Raw genomic sequence first — 8055 nt, 5'->3', positions numbered from 1 at the left:
AAGAACCATTTGTGGCGGTGATAACAAACATAAACATGGTGGAGAATGTTGATGCTTGGTGCGCTGACTCTAGTGCAAACCGCCATGTCTATTTTGACAAAGACTGGTTTAAAAAATATACAAATTTTAAAGAGCCCAAAACCATGATGCTTGGAGATTCACACACAACTCAAGTACTTGGAATAGGAGATGTCGAGTTGAAGTTTACTTCTGGAAGGGTATTAATCTTAAAAGATGTACTTTATACTCCTTCTATAAGAAAAAATTTGATGTCTAGTTTTCTTCTTAATAAAGCAGACTTCAAATAGATTATTGAATTTGATCAGTATGTAATTGTTAAGAATAATGTTTTTGTGGGAAAGGGGTATGCATGTAATGGTATGTTCAAATTGAATGTTGAAATGAATAAAACATCTACTTCTGTTTATATGCTTTCTTCTACTAATTTTTGGCATACTCGTTTGTTTCATATAAATGATCGTTATGTGGGAGTCATGAGTAGTTTAGGATTAATTTCAGTGATCAAAAAGAACTTTGAAAAATGCGAGGCTTGTAGTAAATCCAAAATCACCAAAAGGCCTCATTTTCATGTTGAAAGAAAAATTGAATTGTTAGAATTAGTTCATAGTGATATTTGTGAACTTGGTGAAATTATAAATCATACAGAAAATAGATATTTTATCACTTTCATTGATGATTTTTCTAAGTTTACATATGTTTACTTAATGAAAAATAAAAGTGATGCTTTTGAGAACTTTAAAACTTTTCTCCATGAAGTTGAAAATCAGTTTAATAGAAAGATAAAAAGTATAAGAGGTGATAGAGACCATGAAAATGAGTCACATGAGTTCAATTCTTTTGTTAGATTCTTGGGTATAATCCATGAAACTCCTCCTCCTTATTCTCTTGCATCTAATGGTGTCGCGGAAAGGAAGAATAGAACTTTGGTTGAGTTAACTAATGCCATGTTAATTGAGTCTTGTGCTCCTTTAAGTTTTTGGGGTGAAACTATTTTGACTGTTTATTATGTGTTGAATTGTGTGCCTCATAAAAAGACCAAACTAACACCTTTTGAGTTGTGGAAAGGTCATAAGCAAAATTTGGGATATCTAAGAGTTTGGGGTTGCTTAGCCTATGTAAGATTAATGGATCCTAAAATCTCTAAGTTGTGTAAAAAAGTTACTACTTGTGCTTTTCTTGGTTATGCTTCAAATAGTACGGCCTATAGATTTTTTAATCTTGAAGATAGTATGATAATAGAATCAGGTGATGCTATTTTTCATGAAAATAAATTCCATTTTGATTCTAAAATAGTGGGGGTCATGGGACAGAAAAAAATATTTTGTCACTACCTAGTTCTTCTACTTCTACTTTAAAAAATAAATAAAATGATGACTTTGAGTTAAGAAGAAGTAAACGAGCTAGAGTAGAAAAAATTTTTGGTCCTGATTCTTATGTTTTTAACATTGGAGATGATCCTATCACTTTAAAAGAAGTTTTGCCTTTACATGATGCTATTTTTTGGAAAGAGGCTGTAAATGATGAAATGGAATCACTAATTTCCATAAAACTTGGAAGCTAGTTGATTTACCACCAGGTTGTAAAACAATTGAATGTAAATGGGTATTACGTAAAAAATTAAAATTTGATAGATATGTTGATAAATACAAAGCTAGGCTAGTAGCTAAAGATTTTAAACAACTAGAAGGCCTAGAATTTTTTGATACTTTTTTACCGGTTACTAGAATTACATCCATTAGACTCTTAGTTGCTATTGCGACAATTTTTAATTTACAAATTCATCAAATGGATGTAAAAACTGCTTTTTTAAATAGAGACCTAAATGAGGAGATTTACATGGAACAACCTGAGTGTTTTGTTGAGGCTGACCAAGAAAGCAAAGTGTGTAAACTTAATAAATCCCTATATGGCTTAAAACAGACACTAAAATAATGGCAAGAAAAGTTTGATTCCTGCATAATTGATAATGGGTTTAAAACAAATGAGTGTGATAAATGCATATATCGTAAGTCTTGAAATAATTCGCATGTTATTATTTGCCTATATGTTGATGATTTATTGATCTTTGGCTCTAATATGAATGTTATTGGTGAAGCTAAAAATATTCTTAGAAGCCATTTTGATATGAAAGATCTTGGTAAGATAAGTTTTATTCTAGAAATAAAAATTACTAGAACATGTGATGGAATTTTCCTTGACCAGTCACATTATGTTGAGAAAATATTGAAAAAAATATAATTTCCTTGATTGCAAGCATGTTGTAACTCCATTTGATTCTAGTGTTCACTTGTTTCCTGTTGAAAGTGAAAATGATGTAATAAATCAAAAGAAATATGCTAGCATAATTGAAAGTTTAAGATATGTGACTGATTGCACTAGGCCTCATGTTGCATATGCAGTAGGAGCACTTAGCAGGTTTACTAGCAAGCCATGTAATGAAGATTGGCATGCTATAACGAGAGTAATGAAATACTTAATTGGAACAAAAAATTGTGGTTTGTTCTATAAAAAATATCCTGTTGTATTTGAAGACTTTCGTGATGCGGATTGGAACACTTTGTCAGGTGAATTTTTATCCACTACTGGTTATGTTTTCACTTTGGGTGGTGGTGCTATTTGTTGAAAGTCTAAAAAACAAATAATTATTGTGAACTCTACCATGGAAGCTGAACTAATTGCTTTAGCTTCAGCTAGTGTGGAAGCAAATTGGTTGAGAGATTTGTTATTTCAAATACCTTAATTTGAAAAACCAATTCCTTCTATCTTAATTCATTATGATAGCACTGCTGCAATTAGTAGAGTTCAAAACTGTTATTACAATGGTAAATCCAGACCTATACGGAGAAAATACAGTAATGTGAGATCATATTTGATAAATGGTACCATTAATATTGATTATGTCAAATCTTATGATAATCTTGTAGATCCGTTGACTAAGGCCTTAGAAAGAGAAAAGGTCTGGAGCACATCGAGGGGGATGGGATTGAAGCCTATTGAATCTTGAGTCATATGTGAGGAAACCCAACCTGGAGACTAGAGATCCTATAACCAGGTTCAATGGGAAAAATGAATCACATGATGACTCGTTGTGAAAAATGTACTACTTTTTTAATCCCTCCCTATGGTATGAGTGCATTTGCCTGTAATAATTTGTGAGGTTAAGTTTATAAAACTCTTAATGAAAATCTGTAGCTCGTATGAGTAGGGTGCTAAATAACAAGAGCACTTGACGAATTTCACCTATGTGAGTGTGGAAGTAAGCCGCTTCCTATGAGAATTGGGCTCATTCTCAAATGACACACATTGAAATCGGGATAGCACAAGGCCGTAACGTGTTGGCTATAAAGCTCATGTCAACACTTTGACTACTATGTATAAGCAGTAACTTTTTATTTCCCTTAAGAAGTCATAGTTCAAGTCTGAGACCACTACTACTCTGAAGTAGAAATTATGTTTTTACTAAGTGGGGGTTCAATGCAGAGCACACCTTCATTATGCATGGTAGTCTTTCTTCAACTAGTAGACTTTCTTATTAATATTAAAATGAGTGGGAGATTGAAGGTTACTTAGCATTTTAATATTAAGTTTATAATATTATTATGCATTATTAATTTTTTTTTTTGTTCACTGGAAGCTACCTACGAATTTATGTCATTTTCTCCTATACATTAAGTTGTTATATTTTCTTAAGTACTGGTGGAGGTTACAAATCATACAGTTATGTTTATTGGCCATATTATGGCATATTATGATGATAATAATGGTGATACTGCCGCTACAAATATTGAGGATGAAGAGAGAATTTTGTAACTTTCTTGTATATACTTTTGGGGTAGAATTTAAGTTAATTATTAGTTGTTAGTTTGTTACAAGAATAGACAACTGTACATAGACTGTAGAAAGTTTCTATTTCTTCTCATGTAAGCCAATAGTTTCTATTCCTTCTCATGTAAGCCAATTCTATCTTGTATAAATCATGACATGAAGAATAAACAAATCACTCAGAAAATTCCCCAATACTTGCTCTTCACTTTTCTACATGGCATCTGAGAGTTTAATCTTTTGAGTCCATTTTTTTTCTCTCTCTTCTCATCTATGGAAGATCCTACAGTGATAACTACTAAAGCTCCACCTGTTGCTCCAGTTTCCTCTGCTATGGATCAGAGCAACCCTTTCTTCTTGCACCCTTCTGATTCTCCAGGGTTGCTACTCATTCAAACTTCTTTTGATGGGACTGGTTATGGAGCTTGGAGGAGATCCATGCTCATTGCTCTTTCTGCTAAGAATAAGCTATGCTACATTGATGGATCTTCTCAGGTTTCTTCATCTCTTTCTCCTGATTTCAACCTTTGAATAGGTGTAATGATATGGTAACCTCTTGGCTACTGAAATCTTTGTCCAAAAACATTGCTGGAAGTTGTATTGTATTCCAGTTCATCTTGAGCCTTATGAAAGGATATTGAGGATAGATTTAGACAAACTAATGGAGCTCAACTCTATTACCTGTAAAAATAAATCAATGATTTAACTCAAGGGACCTCAGCTATTGCAGGTTATTTCACTAGGTTCAAAATTTTTTTGGGATATATTGACACCTTGTATAATAAGGTTACCTGCTCCTGCACGTGTACTTGTGAAGGAAAGGAGAAGATATTGAAATCTCAACAGGATGAGAGGTTGATTTAATTCCTCATGGGGTTGAATGATGTTTATACACCCATGAGAAGAAACATTCTTATCATGAACCCTCTTCCCAGCGTTAATCTTACTTATTCTTTGATTCTTCATGATGAAAAACAAAGGGAAGCTTACAAGAATCCATCTTTTCAAGGAGAACCTTCTTCTTACTTAGTTACTCAATAAGTCATTCATCAGCCTAGCACAAGGTTCTCTTATCCTAAATCCACCCAATCTATTATCTCATAGGCAAGAAAGAATTTGGTGTGTTCCCATTTCAAGAAGCCAAGACACACCATAGAAAAATGCTATGGAATCATAAGATTCCTAGCAGATTTCAAGTTCACAAAAGGTTCCATGACACATAGGACATTAAGAGGGAATGCTGTGATGACCCCTGAATCTGTCCCTATTTTAGATAACCCTTCTCAGGTTTCTTCCATCTCTCAAAATCAATTCACCCAACTTGTCAAGCTTCTTCAAAATATAAAGATCAGTGACACAGGTATCTTATATTCAACTATCCATGCTAATGTCCTCCAAACCCTATAGCTTATTCAACATATGTTAATTCCTCACATTGGATCAATATTGATTCTGGGGCTTTGCAACATATGTCCTTCGATCCTACATTTTTCACCTCCCTCACTCTTTTATCTTCACTAATTTTTGTCAATTTGCTTAACTCTTTCAGGATAAAGGTCACCCATATTGGATCTGTTAGTCTATTTCCTGACCTTGTTCTACATGATGCACTTCTCATTTCTTCATTCAAAATTAATCTTATCTCTGTGCAAAAGTTTTGCAAACTGTTTCTTTGTCATCTTACATTTTCCCCCACATGTTGTGTTATGCAGGACTTTTAATGAAGATCCCTCTAGTACTTGATGAAGAAAGAACAAAGAGTCTACATCTTTCATACAACAAGTTCTCAATCACGCTTTTTCTTCAAGTCTCAATTAGATCTTAGTTCTAGTATTTCCAACTCTGTTTCTAGCAGTACTTTTGGACCTGTAAAATCCCATTCTCTGGTCATTATGGCATAATAGATTGGGACATCTACCTTTTCATGTAATGAAAAATTTGAGTTTTATATCTTCTTTAATCAATGAAAATTGTTCTTGTGATGTGTGTCATTTGGATAGGCAATCTAAGCTACCTTTTCCCCATAGTTCTATTAAAAGCTTAGCTGCATTCAATTTGCTACACCTGGACATTTGGGGACCTCCCACCCACTCATGATGGCTATAAATACTTCCTCACCGTAGTAGATGATTTTAGTAGAATGACTTGGACATATCTTTTAACCACTAAAAGTAATGCTTTCCCTATTTTCAAATCTTTCATAGCTCTGATTGAAAGATAATACAATCCTAAGGTGAAAATTATAAGGTCTGACAATGCTTTAGAGCTTGGGGGTGGTTCTCTTCTTGCTGAATTTTTTACCACTACTGGTATAATACATCAGACTTCTTATACTGATACCCCTCAACAAAATGGAGTTGTTGAGAGGAAGCATAGACACCTCCTAGAGACTTCTAGAGATCTACTACATCAGTTAAATCTTCCTATATGATATTAGGGTGAATGTCTTCTTACTGCTACCTATCTAGTTAATAGATTTCCCTTCTATGTTCATCATAACAAAACATCTTTTGAGCTATCTTTTGGAAAGCCACCTACATATGATCACCTTAAGAGCTTTGGCTGCTTATGTTTTTCTTCTACCCTTACACATAATAGAGCTGAATTTGGCCCCAGAGCTATCCCTTGTGCTTTTTTAGGCTATCCAATATATAAGAAAGGGTGCAAATTACTGGATTTGAAAACCAGGGTTGTGTTTGTTTCTAGGAATGTGAGATTCTAGGAAAACGTGTTTTCATTCCTCTCACATTCCACACCATCTATTTTCCCAACCACTCCTTCATTTGCAACTAATGACTTACCATCTACTACTCTGTCACCACACTCCACACAACCTGAGATAGCTTCACCTACTCCTGATCAACAACCTTCTAATCCTATTCCTCCCACTTCTTCTCAAAATGATCTACCTTCTAGTTTTGATTCTTTTACTTCTATTCCTGCTGAGCCAACCAGAAGACCAAAAAGGCAACACAAGGCACCAAGCTATCTTAATGAATATATTTGCAATTCTATTTACTTGACTAATGTTACTTCAGCCTGCTTTACCACTCTTCTAATCCTACTATTCTTTATTTTACTTCTTTATCTACCCTTAATCAGTATCTCTTAAACTCTCTCTCTAGCATTTCAGAACCCCAGAACTTTAACCAAGCCATCATGCACTCTGGATGACAGAAAGCTATAGAAGATGAGTTTGAGGCCCTTGAGTCCAACCATACTTGGCATGTCATTGAATTACCAGTTGATAAGAAGGTCTTGCCATGTAAATGGGTCTATAAAGTCAAGCACGGCTCAGATGGTTCCATTGAGAGATTGAAATCTAGACTAGTGGTTTTCGGTGATATTTAAAGATAAGGGATTGATTTTAATGAAACATACTCACCTGTGGTCAAGATGACCACCATTAGATGCCTCTTGGCAGTAGCATTTAAGAAGAACTGAGATTTAAATCAGCTTGATGTTAATAATGCTTTCTTGCATGGGGATTTGCAAGAAGAAGTCTATATGAAATTTCCCCCAGGCATGTCCCCTCCCAGTCCTAATCATGTTTACAAACTACGGAAGTCACTATATGTCTTGAGGCAATCCTCAAGGCAGTGGTATGCTAGATTGGCTGCAACATTAGAATTCAAAGGCTACGCTTCTTCCTTAAATGATTACTCATTATTCTTTAAACATAATGGTAATCTAATCTCTATCCTCGCTGTGCATGTAGATGACATACTGGTCACAGGGAACGATGTTGCAAAGTTACACAGTCTCAAGCTATTTTTTAACACAAAATTTAAAATTAAAGATTTGGGTACCTTGCATTACTTCCTGGGTATGGAAATCCTTCATGAATCTCAAGGTTTGATCATTTCCTAATGCAGGTTCACCCTTGACCTCCTCTCGGAATTCAAATGTGACCATTTGTCTCTGATTTCATATCCTTTGGACCTTTCTTTCAAATTAAGTGCTGATTCAGAGGACTCTTACTCAACCCCACCATCTATCAGAGGATAATTGGTCGTCTCAACTATCTCACCTACACACGGCCAGATATTTCCTTTGCCGTTCAACATCTCTCTCAATTCATGCACTTTCCTCGTATACCTCACTATAATACTGCTCTGCGGGTTCTTCGTTATTTACACCTTGACCCTGGTCAAGGTTTGCTCATCTCGTCCTTTCTCTCTTTTTCTCTACTCGCTTTTTGTGATGCCGATT

The sequence above is a fragment of the Capsicum annuum genome, chromosome 2 (genome assembly GCF_002878395.1).
Source record: "Capsicum annuum cultivar UCD-10X-F1 chromosome 2, UCD10Xv1.1, whole genome shotgun sequence".
Taxonomy (NCBI): Eukaryota; Viridiplantae; Streptophyta; class Magnoliopsida; order Solanales; family Solanaceae; genus Capsicum; species Capsicum annuum.
The sequence above is the reverse complement of the archived record's forward strand: the minus strand, read 5'-3'. Positions refer to the sequence as shown.